This window comes from Dendrobates tinctorius, unplaced genomic scaffold, assembly GCF_039654945.1.
Source record: "Dendrobates tinctorius isolate UK_male_01 unplaced genomic scaffold, ASM3965494v1 ptg000048l, whole genome shotgun sequence".
In the NCBI taxonomy this organism is placed as follows: Eukaryota; Metazoa; Chordata; class Amphibia; order Anura; family Dendrobatidae; genus Dendrobates; species Dendrobates tinctorius.
The window spans coordinates 7,792,412-7,811,799 of NW_027361716.1; positions in this window are offsets into that span (position 1 = coordinate 7,792,412).

A 19,388-nucleotide genomic window follows, 5' to 3' on the forward strand; every position below is an offset into this window, starting at 1 on the left:
CTCTTTTCACATACCATGCCTGGGTTATCAAGTCAAATCGTGAATTCCCCAGTCCAAGATGAAGCTGACATGGAGTACACTGATGCACAGCCACTGCTAGATTTTTCTGCTGGTACATTCACTCAGGGCACTACATTGTCCTCACAGTGTACTGACCCTAATGAAACTCAGGTGCCCCTTCCTGCATACTATACCACTTTACACGATGACACCTAGGAAAGTGCACATGAAATTAAAGAGAAGGTGATGGATAACCCAGTTGTTCACCCAGATTGGCATCCATTGGGGAAGAGGGTGCCACTGCCTATAGCTCAGAAGAGGAGCAGGAGGATCTGCAGCAGGCATCGACATTGCAACAGCTGTTATTGAGCAGGCCCGTACAAGTCCAAAAACGGGTTACAAAAACCAAAAGAGTTGCAGGACAGCTTGGCCAGACAGTCAAATTATCACAGTGTGCAAGGCCTCAAAATGTCTTCCATAGTAGGAAGAGTGCAGTGTGGCACTTTTTTGAACAAAATCCTAATGATCAGGCAAAGATTATCTGTATGAAGTGCACAAAGACCTTTAGTAGATTGAAAAATCTGAGAAATTTGAATACCAGTTGCATGCTTAGACATTTAACCACCATGCACTTGCAAGCGTGGATGGACTACCAAACCTCACGCACCACATGTGCACCTGCTCCGAATGAAGGCAGTCAGCAACGCTACATCGCTTCCCCCACTGTAAGCCCACCGGTTAGCACACCACCAGCAGCAAATGTTGAGTTGTCGTCGCAAGGCCAAAGCAGTCATGGAATCACAATGTTATTGCTAAGAAAGGCTGAATCTAGGCCATCAGCAAGACCACCAACACCATCACCATCACCAGCCCTCTGTTAGGAATGGCGGAACACACTAAATAAAAATAAATAATAAAGTGCGTCCACTCGCGGTCCAAGGTGCAGTAGGTGTTACACCGCTGCTAGGTAATGACAGAGGAGCAATATGGCGGTATAATGCGCACGGGTTAGCCTTCACCCGAAGTGCGCAGAGCGGTGTATCCCACTCCAACGCCTTGCCAGACAGAAGGGAAACAATAAACCCCACCTTGGCCCGTTCCGTAGGGAATCGTGCAGCCAGTAACTCCAGCTGGATAGAGCAGTGGCTGACAAAACCCCTATAGGAGGCGCCATCGCCAGAAAATTTATCAGGCAACGGGAGGCGGGTAACTGTCGGTGCAGAGGAGGATGTGGACATACGTGAAACCGCCTCTGCGATCGCCTGTACAGCAGCCTCCAAAGACTTCGCAACTGAGATAACACTCTCAAGAATAGCCAACTGGCCCTCTAGCTGGCGAATGCACTGTAGGAGTTGCTGCTGATCTGCCATTACTAGCCAGACCATGGCGCTAGTATAATGTTAGGAACGGCAAAATGCACTAAATAAAAATAAATAATAAAGTGCGTTCGCCGCTCGGGGTCCACCGTGCAGTAGGTGTTACACCGCTGATAGGTAATGACAGAGGAGCAATATGGCAGTATAATGCGCACAGGTTAGACTTCACCCGAAGTGCGCAGAGCGGGCTCTGTTCACACACAGATGCGCCGCAACATAAACATACAAAAACGCTGAGCCTGTTAGTATCACAGGCCTCAGGTAAATGCACACATGGTATCAGGTCACAGGAGTAGGACCTAAGACAGAGGAGCTGCGTCCATCTAGACCTATCGTGTGTGCAGCGTTGTTGCTGTGAGCGCCAAGAAGGGCTGCAAATGCAGCGCGGCGTAGGACACTGCCGCTCGACGACAAAGCTAGAAAGCACGTGCAATGTCGGACGCTAGCGTAGAGGTGCGGTGTGCACATTGGCCTAAGGCTTGCCAATGACTGGCGCTGACTGCTAAACTAATTCCCTATCCACATACATAATATCAGAGGGAAGAGGTTTTATAATGAGTCAGTCACCAGAATCATACATCCATCACCATTCACACACAGCAAGCATAGTCTATACTAGCGCATGGCGGAACGGCCATGTGCACTTTTTATAGCTATGCGGGACCTTCCAGATCTCCAAGATGGACCAATCATATCTGGAACAGGACCTGGGCACATGAGTCCTGATCTCCAATGGGAGATCGTCTCGTGAGCATGCCCAGTAGGAGCACAGAGGGACTTAGTCTCTGGAGCGGTCTACTGCAAACTAATCTTCTCTGCAGTAGAAAGACAGCAGGAGACCGCAGAATGTGAGGCTTCTGGATTCCTGCAGAGCAGACGCAGAAAACAGATGCCTAACATTACGCCCCTCCTAGGGCCCCCTCCTCTCTGAGCCTTCCAATCCACCACCCTGTGCCCATCAGAGGCAAAGGCCTCAGACGCATCCGAAGGCAAGTTTGGTGTCCCGGTAGGTGACACGGAAAACCAGGACACGTGGGAGGTATCAGAGGCGGCAAGATCACCAGGTTTAAGAAGGGACACATGAGAGACCACGGGAGCGGAAAAACCGCCAGGAGCATAAGTTGAATTGGGACGCCACGGTGTGTCGCCGGACGTCTCCACTCTCTGCTTAAGGAAGCTTACCCGAGCACACAAGGTGCATGCCTGAATATATTTTTTAATATCCCGAGCCCTGTGCAGCCACCAATATGACCCTGCCAGGAGTTTTGTGCATGCAGCCACAGTGACCACCCACCCTGGACGCATGTACCCACGCGAGAACCTTTGACTGAAGGCGAGGGGGACAAAGGTCTTGCCCGGCGGCACAGAGTTTGGCCATCGCAGGGCCCCATTATCCTGGTAAACAGAGTGCTGACAGTGGCAGCCGCAAGTGGAGCTTAGTGCCGGACGCACCTCGAGACTGGCGTGAGCCACCTCCATGGACTCTGGGAGTGAACACTCTGGCTAGGGTGATTCCAGAGGTTCAAAGAGGTTGGGAGCCAGAGTAATCTTCCATCTGGATTGAGCACGCTCTAGCCCGTGCTCCGAAAAACAGAGATCAATACGGGTGGCAATGGCAATCAGCTCCTCCAGACTTGCAGGAACCTCTCTGGTAGAAAGAGCATCATTAACATTCTCAGCTAAACCTCTCCAAAACACAGGGATGAGGGCTTTGTCAGACCATTCCAGCTCGGAAGCCAGTGTCCGAAAACGAACGGCATACTGACTAACCGAGAGGGATCCCTGAGTCAAAGCAAGTAGCTGTAGAGAGGTGTCATGCGTGACCCATGGTCCCAGGAAGACCTGCTTAATTGCTGTTAAAAACTGAGCAGCGGTCCGAACCTCTGGGTCACCACGCTTCCATAGTGGCGTATCCCACTCCTCCTTGCCCAACAGAAGGGAAACAATAAACTCCACCTTGGCCCGTTCCGTAGGGAATCATGCAGCCAGTAACACCAGCTGGATAGAGCACTGGCTGACGAAACCCCAACAGGAGGCGCCATCGCCAGAAAATTTAATCGGGCAACGGGAGGCGGGTAACTGCCGGCGCAGGGGAGGACGTGGACATACGTGAAACCGCCTCTGCGATCACCTGTACAGCAGCCTCCGAAGACTTCTCCGCTGAGATAACACTCTCAAGAGTAGCCAACCGGTCCTCTAGCTGGCGAATGCACTGTAAGATTTGCTGCTGATCCGCCATTACTAGGCAGACCCTGGCGCTAGTATAATGTTAGGAACAACAGAACGCACTAAATAAAAATAAATAATAAAGTGCGTTCGCCGCTCGGGGGCCAACGTGCAGTAGGTGTTACACTGCTGCTAGGTAATGACAGAGGAGCAATATGGCGGTATAATGCACACGGGTTAGACTTCACCCGAAGTGCGCAGAGCGGGCTCTGTTCACACACAGACGCGCCGCAACATAAACATACAAAAAAGCTGAGCCTGTTAGTATCACAGGCCTCAGGTAAATGCACACATGGTATCAGGTCACAGGAGTAGGACCTAAGACAGAGGAGCTGCATCCATCTAGACCTACCGTGTGTGCGGCGTCGCTGCTGCGAGCGCCAAGAAGGGCTGCAAATGCAGCGCGGCGTAGGACACTGCCGCTCAATGACAAAGCTAGAAAGCACGTGCAATGTCGGACGCTAGCATAGAGGTGCGGTGTGCACAGCAGCCTAAGGCTTGCCACTGACTGGCGCTGACTGCTAAACTAATTCCCTATCCACATGCGTAATATCAGAGGGAAGGGGTTTTATAATGAGTAGTGTTGAGCGATACCATCCGATACCCTAAAATATCAGATCGGATGGTATCGGCCCGATACGAAAAAAGTATCGGGTATCGCCGATTCCGATACCGGAAGTCCCATTCAAATCTATGGGACTTCCGGTATCGGAATAAGAAAAACCCTTTTCTGTCCTTGTACAGCCTCTCGGGGGGGTGTACGGACCTTCTGGGGATCTGTGCCGGCCTGCCGGGGGTCTGTGCCGACTGCCGGGGGTCTGTGCCGACTGCCGGGGGTCTGTGCCGACTGCCCTGGGGTCTGTGCCGACTGCCCTGGGGTCTGTGCCGGCCTGCCGGGGGGCTGTGCCGGCCTGCCGTTGGTCTGTACCGACTGTCCGGGGGTCTGTGCAGGCTGCGGGGGTCTGTGCCGGCCTGCCGGTGCTCTGTACCGACTGTCTGGGGGTCTGTGCAGGATCGTCCGATGGGACTACACCATGACGGTGATTGACACATTAGCCAATTATGGGACAGTAGTAGTCCCATCATCCGGCTAATGTGTTGAATGTAAAAAAATACTACATACATGCTACATACATACTACATATATACTACATGCATGCAACATACATACTACATACATACCACATGCAACATGCATACTACATATATACTACATGCATGCAACATACATGCTACATATATACTACATGCAACATGCATAATACATATATGCTACATGCATGCAACATGCATATATACAACATATATACTACATGCAACATACATACTACATATATACTACATGCATGCAACATACATACACTCACTGGCCACTTTATTAGGTACACCATGCTAGTAACGGGTTGGACCCCCTTTTGCCTTCAGAACTGCCTCAATTCTTCGTGGCAGAGATTCAACAAGGTGCTGGAAGCATTCCTCAGAGATTTTGGACCATATTGACATGATGGCATCAAACAGTTGGCGCAGATTTGTCGGCTGCACATCCCTGATGCGAATCTCCCGTTCCACCACATCCCAAAGATGCTCTATTGGATTGAGATCTGGTGACTGAGGAGGCCATTTGAGTACAGTGAACTCATTGTCATGTTCAAGAAACCAATCTGAGATGATTCGAGCTTTATGACATGGCGCATTATCCTGCTGAAAGTAGCCATCAGATGTTGGGTACATTGTGGTCATAAAGGGATGGACATGGTCAGCAACAATACTCAGGTAGGCTGTGGCGTTGCAACGATGCTCAATTAGTACCAAGGGGCCCAAAGAGTGCCAAGAAAAAATTCCCCACACCATGACACCACCACCACCAGCCTGAACCGTTGATACAAGGCAGGATGGATCCATGCTTTCATGTTGTTTACGCCAAATTCTGACCCTACCATCCGAATGTCGCAGCAGAAATCGAGACTCATCAGACCAGGCAACGTTTTTCCAATCTTCTACTGTCCAATTTCGATGAGCTTGTGCAAATTGTAGCCTCAGTTTCCTGTTCTTAGCTGAGAGGAGTGGTACCCAGTGTGGTCTTCTGCTGCTGTAGCCCATCTGCCTCAAAGTTTGACGCACTGTGCGTTCAGAGATGCTCTTCTGCCTACCTTGGTTGTAACGGGTGGCAATTTGAGTCACTGTTGCCTTTCTATCAGCTCGAACCAGTCTGCCCATTCTCCTCTGACCTCTGGCATCAACAAGGCATTTCCGGCCACAGAACTGCCGCTCACTGGATTTTTTTTCTTTTTCGGACCATTCTCTGTAAACCCTAGAGATGGTTGTGCGTGAAAATCCCAGTAGATCAGCAGTTTCTGAAATACTCAGACCAGCCCTTCTGGCACCAACAATCATGCCACATTCAAAGGCACTCAAATCACCTTTCTTCCCCATACTGATGCTCGGTTTGAACTGCAGGAGATTGTCTTGACCATGTCTACATGCCTAAATGCACTGAGTTGCCGCCATGTGATTGGCAGATTAGAAATTAAGTCTTAACACACAGTTGGACAGGTGTACCTAATAAAGTGGCCAGTGAGTGTATATACTACATGCAACATACATACTACATATATACCACATATATACCACATGCATGCAACATACATATATACTACATATATACTACATGCAGCATACATACTACATGCATGCAACATACATACATACTACATATATACTACATGCATACTACATATATACCACATGCATGCAACATACATATATACCACATATATACTACAAGCATGCAACATACATACCACATATATACTACATGCATGCAACATACATATATACTACATGCAACATGCACACTACATATATACTACATATATACCACATGCATGCAACATAAATACATACTACATATGTACCACATGCATGCAACATGCATACTACATATATACTACATGCATACTACATATATACCACATACATACTACATGCATGCAACATACATATATACTACATATATACTACATGCAACATGCATACTACATATATACAACATGCAAGCAACATACATACTACATATATACCACATATATACTACATGCATACCACATGCATATATACAACATATATGATACATACATGCAACATACATACTACATACATACTACATATTTACCGCATGCATGCAACATGCATGCTACATATATACCACATATATACTACATGCATGCAACATACATATATACTACATGCATGCAACATGCATACTACATATATACCACATACATACTACATGCATGCAACACACATATATACTACATATATACTACATATATACTACATGCAACATGCATACTACATATATACAACATGCATGCAACATACATACTACATATATACCACATATATACTACATGCATACCACATGCATATATACAACATATATGCTACATACATGCAACATACATACTACATATATACCGCATGCATGCAACATGCATGCTACATATATACCACATTTATACTACATGCATGCAACATACATATATACTACATACAGTCATGGCCAAAAGTTTTGAGAATGACACAAATATTAATTTTTACAAAGTCTACTGCTTCATTTTTTCTAATGGCAATTTGCATATACTCCAGAATGTTATAAAGAGTGATCAGCTTAACAGCAATTGCTTGCAAACTCAATATTTGCCTAGAAAATGAACTTTATCCCCCAAAACACATTTCAACATCATTGCAGCCCTGCCTTAAAAGGACCAGCTAACATCGTTTCAGTGATTGCTCCATTAACACAGGTGTGGGTGTTGATGAGGACAGGGCTGGAGATCAATCTGTCATAATTAAGTAAGAATGACATCACTGGACACTTTGAAAGGTGGCTGGTGCTTGGCATCATTGTTTCTCTTCTGTTAACCATGGTTATCTCTAAAGAAACACATGCAGTCATCATTGCACTGCACAAAAATGGCCTAACAGGGAAGAGTATCGCAGCTAGAAAGATTGCACCTCAGTCAACAATCTATCGCATCATCAAGAACTTCAAGGAGAGAGGTTCCCTTGTTGCCAAAAAGGCTCCAGGGTGCCCAAGAAAGACCAGCAAGCGCCAGGACCGTCTCTTAAAAGTGTTTCAGCTGTGGGATCGGGCTACCAGCAGTGCAGAGCTTGCTCAGGAATGGCAGCAGGCAGGTGTGAGTGCATCTGCACGCGCTGTGAGGCGGAGACTCATGGAGCAAGGCCTGGTCTCAAGGAGGGCAGCAAAGAAGCCATTTCTCTCCAGGAAAAACATCTTGGACAGACTGATATTCTGCAAGAGGTACAGGGAGTGGACTGCTGAGGACTGGGGTAAAGTCATTTTCTCTGATGAATCCCCTTTTCGATTGTTTGGGACATCTGGAAAATGGCTTATTCGGAGAAGACCAGGTGAGCGCCACCACCAGTCTTGTCTCATGCCAACTGTCAAGCATCCTGAAACCATTCATGTGTGGGGTTGCTTCTTAGCCAAGGGAATGGGCTCTCTCTCAGTCTTGCCTAAAAACACAGCCATGAATAAAGAATGGTACCAGAATGTCCTCCAAGAGCAACTTCTCCCAACCGTCCAAGAGCAGTTTGGCGATCAACAATGCCTTTTTCAACATGATGGATCACCTTGCCATAAAGCAAAGGTGATAACTAAATGGCTGAGGGAACAAAACATAGAGATTTTGGGACCATGGCCTGGAAACTCCCCAGATCTTAATCCCATTGAGAACTTGTGGTCAATCATCAAGAGACGGGTGGACAAACAAAAACCTTCACATTCAGACAAAATAAAAGCATTGATTTTGCAAGAATGGACTGCTATCAGTCAGGATTTGATCCAGAAGTTGATTGAGAGCATGCCAGGGAGAATTGCTGAGGTCCTGAAGAAGAAGGGTCAACACTGCAAATATTGACTTGGTGCATTAACTCATTCTAACTGTCAATATAACCTTTTGCTACTCATAATATGATTGCAATTGTATTTCTGTATGTGATAAAAACATCTGACAAACACACATAAAAACCAGAGGGCAGCAGATCATGTGAAAATATAATATTTGTGTCATTCTCAAAACTTTTGGCCTTGACTGTATATACTACATGCAACATGCATACTACATGCATGCAACATACATGCATACTACATATATACTACATGCATGCAACATGCATACTACATATATACCACATACATACTGCATACATGCTACATACATACTACATGCATGCTACATATATACTACATGCATGCTACATGCTTAAAACTATCAGAAATAAGAATTAGAATTATAAAAATGGAAAATGTTAATTTGGAACAAGGGAAACAGAACAAAGTAAACGCTGATAGAGAGCCAGAGACACAGGGCAGCAGGGGGTCTAAGATCGTGGAGATAACACACCCTGAAGGGCAGAAGAACAGTCATGCAAAGAAAGCCATAAAAACTGCCACAATTAGAGAAAACCCAGAGACCCTGTATGCAGACTTCACATCTAGTGAGGAAGATAAAAGGAAAACCAATGTGTTATTCTTCACAGAACATCTCCGGGCCTGGCACACCGCCCTGTGTAATCAATATCAACATACAACCAAGTCTGATACCAATAATAGCCGGCAGATTAGAGTCAGAAACCAGAAAGACGACGAATGCAGCTCACTTATCATCACTCTGTACAACAGTGGCACCGTCCTGGTACAAGGGACTGAGGACAATCTGGAGCAATTTGAAGTCAGGTTCCCTCATATTAAACTCCAGGCCCAATCCCACAAAGAACAACAAACCCCAGCCACCTCTGATATCCGCACGCCTACAGAGACCTCCAGAGACACCACTGCCCCCAATGCTTCACACCCCTCACCCCAGACCCTCAGAGACTGTTTATCTCAATTAGAAAGAGAATTTGTACAATTTAAGGAAGAACATCTGAGAAACACTGGTGACAGAAATGCTAATGACCACATAGTTACTGAGATAAACAAACTGAAATGTGAATACAGGTCATCCCTGCAGCAAATATGAGCCGCAATGTGTGAACTGCAGGAAGAAAACGCAAGGCTGAGACAGGAGACAGAAAAGCTGAAAGCACCAACACCTGGACATCTGAGCCAGGAGGGGGCCATGGAAACGAGGAGTGCAGAGGACATGACATCCACTGACTAGGAGGCCGAGAGGCCAAACAACCCCAGTATGGAGGAACCGGAGTCTAATCAAAGTGAGCCAGAAACAAGACCCATAGAAGAGAGAAGAGAACCTGCTACCAGCATAACCTCCAGCACAGACCCCCATCAGCAGCCACATCCCCCACCAACAACATCACAAAGTCTTGACACCATCCTCATAATGGACTCAAATGGGAAATACCTGAATACAAGGCGGCTATTCCCAGGAAAAAGGGTGAAAAAAAAATCCGCTGTGCAACTATTGAGCAGGTGACAGCGGTCATCAATAATCCACGGTTTTCCAACCCAAACCATATCATTATACACACTGGCACAAACAATCTGCCAGACCAGCACCAGCAGATCTCAGGACAACTGGCCCAACTAGCAAAGACGGCACAACTAAGATTCCCAGACAGCAAAATCATTCTGTCATCTCTGCTCCCAAGAAAGGATATACCCAACCACACCATCTAGAACATCAATATGGACCTAACAGCAAGAATGAAATCTGTGCCAGGAGTGATTCTGGCCCAACACCCCTCCATAAATCACCATCACCTCTATGACAGTAAGCACCTGAACAAATCAGGGGTCAGCCTTCTGGCCAAAGAGGTGAAGGACATTGTACTAAACAGAGACCACCCTAGGCCTGGATTCAACACCAACCAGAATCCCATGAAAAGACCCCCGACAATAAGAAGGAAAGAAACAATTATATCAAAGGAAGCTGAAAACATACACCCTCACCCAAAATTGGACCGTCAGAGGAGAAGACCACCATGGAGGAGTTCACCGACCTCACACAGAGACATGCGAAACAGAGGCATACAGAGCAAAGACATACAGAGCAGAGATATGGAGGAGATAAAGACTCTACTCAACACAGTGTGCAGGAAACTAATGTGACTGGACGGAAACAACACCATTAATAAACCAGTCAGAGATCCGCTGTGTCCTACACAGCCATACTCATTACAAGGTATATACACCCAAGATATATAGAAAAAAAAATGACCTCACTTACAATCAGCAGCTGGAATATTCAGGGTCTCAACACCTCGGCCTTTGGATGTAAAACAAATTACCCTGACTTTATACAAAGCCTGAGAAATATAGACATTCAGATCCTCCTGGAAACATGGACCAATGTTGTGAGTTCATTTTTCCCTTCACCATTGAGGTCTGATGAACTCCCTCCTCTGGTGAAGGAAGGTAGTGAGGCTGATTACCAAACACCTGTGCAGCTAGTTAATGACTGGGTGGCTGGAATTGAGGACTGGATATAAGGCTGCCGACGCCCTTCTTCCTGGCTGGTGATTTTCCTGCTGGATTCTTGGAGACCAGTCTGATTCCTGCATCTCAAAGCTAAGTTTTTCTGCTCTGCTTTGTAATCTTCAGTTGTGTTTTTGTTTTGCCTTGTTTTTTGGGAGTTCTGCCATCCCCGGCCGGGGGTGAGCTGAATTCCATTTTTGTCTTTGATCTGTTGATCTTTTGCTCTGTCTTCAGAATATACCTGAGTGCTGATATAGTCTTTTGAAGCCTAGCGACTTCAGGGCCTGTTTTTCCTATCAGTTGGTTGGCTCATTTTGATAGGGTTTTTGCGGATGGCAGACAGCAGCTTTCCTATCCTGTCCTATGTAGTTAGCTTGGGCCCCATCATTTGCTCAACCTATCTTTCTATATGTGTTAGTGTTTTCATCTTGCTTCACTGTCATTATATGTTGGGGGCTGCCTATTGCTTTGGGGTCTGCTCTGGGGCAGTTTAGTTTTTCCCCTTTCTGTCTTTAGGCTATGTAGTTTTCCAGCTGTGATCGAGGGATCTAGGGCACCGTAGGAACCCCCCACGGCTACTGCTAGTTGTTGTGGATAGGTTCAGGGGTCTGCAATCTGATAGCTGCCAATCTCTCTGTTTTTTCTGGACTTAGCTGCTATTTTGTTTTTTTCCTCCTTCGGTGACTCATCATAACAGAATCACCAGCTATACGGCAGATCCTAGGGTACTCAATAGCAGGAGAGAATTGTAAAAAAAAAAAAGAGGAAAAAAAAAAAAGTGTCAGATATTTTTTTTTTTTTTTTGTGTGCATATTTTTTCCTCTATATCTCTGAGGCCGTAGGGGGAATTTTTCTCTCAATGGAGATGAAGCAATTGTCTGATCGTGTGGAGCAGCTCGCTGCTGAAGTGCGGGGAATTTCCGCCTATCTTGCTCATTCACATGCTGCTGAACCAAAGATTCCCACTCCTGAAGTGTTTTTTGGGGATCGGTCTAAATTCTTGAATTTCAAGAATAATTGTAAATTATTTTTTGCCTTGAAGCCTAAGTCGTCGGGGAACTCCGCGCAGCAGGTTAAAATTGTCATCTCTTTGCTGCGCGGCGATCCCAAGGATTGGGCGTTTTCTTTGAAACCTGATGATCCTATTCTGAATAATGTGAACGCATTTTTTCAAGCCTTGGGGTTGTTGTATGATGAACCTAATGCTATTGATCAGGCTGAAAAGACCCTGTTGGCATTAAGCCAGGGTCGGGATTCGGCAGAGTTGTACTGTCAAAAATTCCGAAAGTGGGCGGTCTTTACTACCTGGAATGATGGTGCCTTGGCAGCCCTCTTTCGGAAGGGTTTGTCAGAAACTGTAAAAGATACTATGGAGGGATTTCCTGTTCCCTCTGGTTTTGACGATTCTGTGTCATTAGCCATTCAGGTGGATCGGCATTTACGTGAACGCAAAACTACACGAGAGATGTTGCCACCTGTTGAACAAATGTCTGAACCTATGCAATGTGATAGAGTTTTGTCTAGGGCGCAATGTCAGGAGTTCAGAAGGCGTAATAAGCTGTGTTTTTTTTTGTGGAGATGCCTCGCATATTATTTCTGTCTGCCCTAAACGAGAGAAACGTTGTGCACACACGTTTTCTGTGGGTGGTGTTCAACCCAAGTTTCTTCTGGCAATTACTCTGATCTGCTCCCTGTCCACATTTTCCGCCAAGACTTTTGTGGATTCAGGAGCAGCTCTGAACCTGATGGACTTGGATTTTGCTAAACGTTGTAGATTTCCTATGACACCTCTGCGGACGCCTATCCCTTTGAGGGGTATTGATGCTACTCCTTTGGCGAAGAATAAACCTCAGTTTTGGACCCAGGTGGTAATGTGGGTCGCCCCAGACCATCAAGAAAATTGCAGATTTTTGGTGTTGCATAATTTGCATGATACCATTGTTCTTGGGTTTCCCTGGTGGCAAATCCATAATCCAGTTCTGGATTGAAAATCTGTGTCTGTGGTGAGTTGGGATTGTCGGTGTGCCCTTAGTGACGCTCCTGTTTTCTCCACCTCTCCCCAGTCGCATGATGTTCCTGACTATTTGGCTGACTTTTATGATGTATTTAGTGAGAATGAGTCTGCGTCTTTGCCTCCTCATAGGAGTTATGACTGTGCAATTGAGCTGAACCCGGGGTGTAAATTCCCCAAGGGTCGGCTTTTCAATTTATCTGTACCCGAGCACGAGGCTATGCGATCCTATATTAAGGAGGCATTGGAGAAGGGTCATATTAGACCATCCTCTTCACCCTTAGGTGCTGGTTTTTTTTCGTGGCTAAAAAGGATGGTTCATTAAGGCCTTGTATTGACTATCGTGCCCTCACAAAATTACTGTTAAATATCAGTATCCGTCACCCCTGATTTCTGATCTATTCTCCAGAGTTAAAGGTGCTTGCTGGGTTACCAAGCTTGACCTCAGGGGGGCGTATAATCTTATTCGCATTAAGCATGAGGATGAATGGAAGACGGCGTTTAATACTCCAGAGGGACATTTTGAGTACCTGTGATGCCTTTTGGGCTCACTAATTCCCCTTCTGTCTTCCAGTGCTTCATGAACGATATATTTCGAGACTTTGTGGATACATTTTTGATTATCTATCTGGATGATATTTTGATCTTCTCCAAGAATTGGGACTCTCATGTGGAACATTTTCGGACTGTGTTCCGGATTTTGAGGGAGAATTCCCTGTATGTCAAGGGATCGAAATGCCTTTTTGGGGTACAGAGGATTTCATTTTTGGGATTTATTTTGTCTCCGTCAACTATTGAAATGGACCCGGCCAAGGTACAGGCCATTTATGATTGGGTTCAGCCCACTTCTTTGAAGGCCCTCCAGAAGTTTTTGGGTTTTGCTAATTTTTATCAGAAATCTATAGCTAATTTTTCTGGTATTGCCAAGCCATTGACGGATTTGACTAGGAAGGGGACTGATGTGCTGAATTGGTCTCCGGAGGCTGTTTCTTCCTTACAAGAGCTGAAGCGAAGATTCACTTCTGCTCCGGTTTTGCGGCAACCTGATGTCTCACTCCCGTTTCAGGTGGAGGTGGACGCTTCTGAGATTGGTGCAGGAGCGGTGTTGTCCCAAAAAGATCCTGTGACATCTAAAATGAATCCTTGTGCTTTCTTTTCCCGAAAGTTCTCCCCATCCGAACGTAACTATGATGTGGGGAATCGGGAACTGTTGGCCATGAAATGGGCATTTGAGGAGTGGAGACATTGGTTGGAGGGAGCCAAACACCAAGTCGTGGTCCTTACTGACCACAAGAATTTGATTTACCTGGAGTCGACCAAGCGCTTGAATCCTAGACAGGCTAGGTGGGCCTTGTTTTTCACATGTTTTGATTTTCTGGTCTCTTTTCTTCCGGGCACTAAGCATGTCAAGGCTGATGCCCTCTCTAGGAGTTTCCTTGCTGATTCTCCTGTTGTGACTAAGCCTGCTACCATCTTAGGCGAGGGGGGTTGTTCTTTCTGTCATCTCGCCCGATTTGAGACGTGCTCTGGAAGAGTTTCAGGAGGACAAACCTGAGCGTTGTCCCAGTGGAAAGTTGTATGTTCCTGACCAGTGGAGGAAGAGAGTGATGTCTGAAGTTCATTGCTCTGCATTGGCTGATCATCCAGGTATTTTTGGTACTAGAGATCTGGTGAGTCGGTCTTTTTGGTGGCCCGCCTTGTCTCATGATGTCAGGAATTTTGTGCAGTCCTGTGGGACTTGCTCCCGGTCTAAACCTTGTTCTCGCTCTAGTGGCTTGTTGATGCCTTTGCCGGTGCCCAGGAGGCCATGGACCCATATTTCAATGGATTTTATCTCTGATATGCCTGTCTCTCAGAGAATGACTGTTATTTGGGTGATTTGTGATAGATTCTCTAAGATGGTCCATCTTGTACCACTCCCTAAGTTGCCATCTTCCTCTGAGTTGGTGCCCTTGTTTTTGCAACAGGTGGTTCGCTTGCACGGGATTCCTGAGAACATTGTATCTGACAGAGGAGTTCAGTTTGTGTCTAGATTTTGGAGGACTTTCTGTTCCAAGCTGCGAATTCAGTTGTCCTTCTCCTCTGCGTTTCACAATCAGACCAATGGGCAGACGGAGAGAACAAACCAGACTTTGGAGTCGTATTTGAGATGTTTTATTTCTGCCGATCAGGATGATTGGGTTTCATTTTTGCCCTTGGCTGAATTTGCTTTAAATAATAGAGTTAGTTCTGCCACTTTGATGTCACCTTTTTTTTTGTAACTTTGGTTTTCACCCTCGATTTTCTTCAGGGCAGGTGGAGCCTTCTGCCTGCCCAGGTGTTGACACTGTGGTGCAGAGAATGCACCAGATCTGGGACCAAGTAGTGGATAAGTTGTCTCTCTCCCAGGAAAAGGCCCAGCGGTTTTCCAACCGGCGTAGGACCGTTGGTCCCCAGTTTAAGGTGGGTGATATGGTTTGGTTGTCATCAAAAAATATCCCTATGAAGGTGGCTTCTCCTAAGTTTATGCCTAGATTTATTGGACCTTACAAGATTTTGGAGATTATTAATCCGGTCTCTTTTCGGTTGGCTCTTCCTGTCACATTTAAAATTCGTAATGTGTTTCATAAGTCCTTGTTGAAGAGGTTTGTTGAACCAGTAGTTCCTGTGGTGGTACCTCCTGACCCTATATTGGTTGAAGGTGACATGGAATATTAGGTAGAGAAGATACTGGATTCCCGTCTGGCTAGACGGAGACTCCAGTATTTGGTTAAATGGAAGGGTTATGGTCAGGAGGATAATTCCTGGGTCTCTGCCTCTGATATTCATGCCGAAAGATTGGTGCGTGCCTTTCATCGGGCTCACCCGGATCGCCCTGGTGGCATGGATGAGGGTTCGGTGACCCCTCCTCAAGGGGGAGGTACTGTTGTGAGTTCATTTTTCCCTTCACCATTGAGGTCTGATGAACTCCCTCCTCTGGTGAAGGAAGGTAGTGAGGTCGATTACCAAACACCTGGGCAGCTAGATAATGACTGGGTGGCTGGAATTGAGGACTGGATATAAGGCTGCCGATGCCCTTCTTCCTGGCTGGTGATTTTCCTGCTGGATTCTTGGAGACCAGTCTGATTCCTGCATCTCAAAGCTAAGTTTTTCTGCTCTGCTTTGTAATCTTCAGTTGTGTTTTTGTTTTGCCTTGTTTTTTGGGAGTTCTGCCATCCCCGGCCGGGGGTGAGCTGAATTCTATTTTTGTCTTTGATCTGTTGATCTTTTGCTCTGTCTTCAGAATATACCTGAGTGCTGATATAGTCTTTTGAAGCCTAGCGACTTCAGGGCCTGTTTTTCCTATCAGTCGGTTGGCTCATTTTGATAGGGTTTTTGCGAATGGCAGTCAGCAGCTTTCCTATCCTGTCCTATGTAGTTAGCTTGGGCCCCATCATTTGCTCAACCTATCTTTCTATCTGTGTTAGTGTTTTCATCTTGCTTCACCGTCATTATATGTTGGGGGCTGCCTATTGCTTTGGGGTCTGCTCTGGGGCAGTTTAGTATTTCCCCTTTCTGTCTTTAGGCTATGTAGTTCTCCGGCTGTGATCGAGGGGTCTAGGGCACCGTAGGAACCCCCCACGGCTACTGCTAGTTGTTGTGGATAGGTTCAGGGGTCTGCAATCCGATAGCTGCCAACCTCTCTGGTTTTTCTGGACTTAGCTGGTATTTTGTTTTTTTCCTCCTTCGGTGACTCATCATAACAGACCAGAGCCGAAGACGAATCTCTGGTGCCCATCGGATACAGGGAAATCCCTGTCCCTGCCCTGAAAAATAAAAACATCAAACAGGGACGGAGCTCAGGAGGAATACTGATCTGGCATAAAGAGGAGCTCCACCAGTACATCAAACCGTTAAAGAGAGGAGGCAACCACATATGGATCAGGATCAGCAGCTCCATCCTCACCTCTCAGTCTGATGTCTATCTCTGCGCCACCTATATACCACCGCCAGAGTCACCCTACTTCAATCCAGATTGCTTCGAGATCTTACAAAGAGAAGCCGCCCACTATCAGGGCCTGGGCAAAGTTCTCATCTTTGGAGACCTCAATGCAAGAACAGGGAGAGAAAACAACTTCCTTACCACGGATGGGAACATCTACATATTTGGAGCAGAGAATAACGGCCAAGACTCAGTAGTCACAGAGAGAAACAGCTATGACAGTACAGTCAACAAAAGTGGTAAAAAGCTCCTGAACGTATGCAGAAGTTTAGGACTTCATATTCTTAACGGACGAACCAAAGGAGACTCCTTAGGGATGTGCACACTAAACTCCCATGTAGGGAGGAGTGTAGTAGATTATGCCATTACAGATATGAACCTGGCAAATATCAGCGCCTTCATAGTCTCCCCACATATGCACCTGTCAGACCACAGCCAACTTCTTCTGTACCTGAAATCTACAGAGAAACCATCCACTCAAAAGCCTCAGCAGAGCGGCCTCTTCACCCGGCCTCCATCCTATAAATGGCACAAAACGTCGGCATTAAAGTATAAAGAGGCTCCCAGCAAACCTGAAATACAGCGGATGCTCCACCACTTCTACAACTACGAGTACCAGCCTAATCCAAAGGGAGTGAGTCAAGCTGCAAAAGACCTCAACAATATATTCTATGCAATGGCCAGACTGTCCGACCTTAAAAAAGTCAACTACAAGAGACCAAAAGAAAAACAGATCAACGGATGGCTTGACAGAGAATGTAAAGCCGTACTGAAGACCCTGAGAACAGCCTCAAACAAGAAACACAGAGACCCCAACCATCCGGGTCTGAGGGAAGCCTATGAAACCATACAAAGGCAGTACAAAACCATCCTCAGGAGGAAGAAGCAGAGTTACATCTCCACCAAACTTAACCAACTCCAAGACGCCCTCCAAGACAACTCCTTCTGGGAACTATGGAACCACATGGGCACAAAAGACAAGAAAAACAACATCCATATCCAAAATGGCAACATCTGGCTCCAGTACTTCAGAGACCTCTATAAAGACATTCCAAAGGAAGAACTAAGCCAAGAACAGGAAAACATAATGGCAAAACTAAAAGCAGTGGAGCAAAAAGTAAAACATTTCCAAAACCCCGTGGATACACCTATTACATTACAGGAAGTAGCAGAGAGAATCTCTTCCATAACATGTAGAAAAGCCGGTGGCCTGGACGGAATCCTACCAGAAATGCTGAAGTACAGCCCACCAGAAATACAGGCCGCAATGGTTAAACTCTTCAATATTGTGCTAAGTGCCGGCTACTTCCCTCGCACCTGGAATCAAGGCCTCATCACACCCATCCACAAGAATGGGGACAGGTATGACCCAGCCAACTACAGAGGCATATGTGTCAGCAGCAACCTGGGAAAACTGTTCAACAGCATCCTGAACAAGAGGATCCTCAGTTTCCTCCCGAGCACAACGTCCTCAGCAAGAGCCAAGCAGGGTTCATGCCAAACCACCGCACTACTGACCACATCTACACCCTGCACAGCCTCATTCAGAGCCACGTCCACGATACAAAGAACGGGAAGATATACGCCTGTTTCGTGGACTTTAAAAAGGCCTTTGATTCGGTGTGGCACCCAACATTATTACTGAAACTGCTGGAGAGCGGAATAGGAGGAAAGACCTATGATGTTATCAAAAGCTCCTACACCGAGAACCTCTGCAGTGTGAGTGTGAACGGCAGAAGAACGGCTTATTTCCAGCAGAGCCGGGGAGTCAGACAAGGCTGCAACCTAAGCCCAACGCTCTTCAACATTTACATCAACGAGCTGGCTACCGCTCTGGAATCTTCCACAGCACCAGGTCTCACCCTCCATGACGCGCAGGTGAAATTCCTGCTGTATGCAGATGACTTGCTGCTTCTGTCACCAACCGAGAAAGACCTCCAAGACAACCTGAAAATCTTAGAGAAATTCAGCTCCACCTGGGCTCTACCGGTCAACCTAAAGAAAACCAACATCATGGTGTTCCAGAAGAGAAAGAGAAAATCAGACCAGCACCCTTCATTTATCCTCAACAACTGTGCCCTTACAGGAACGGACAAATATACCTACCTGGGCCTAGAAATTCACCAATCAGGAAGCTTCAAACAAGCCATAGAGACCCTGAAAGAAAAGGCATGCAAAACCTTCTATGCCATCCGAAGGAAACTCTACCATCTAAAGCCACCAGTGAGGGTCTGGTTAAAAATCTTTGACTCTATCATCGCCCCAATCCTCCTGTATGGCAGAGATGTCTGGGGTCCTCACACCTACCCAGACTGGTCAAGGTGGGATTCAAGCCCAACAGAAATATTCCAC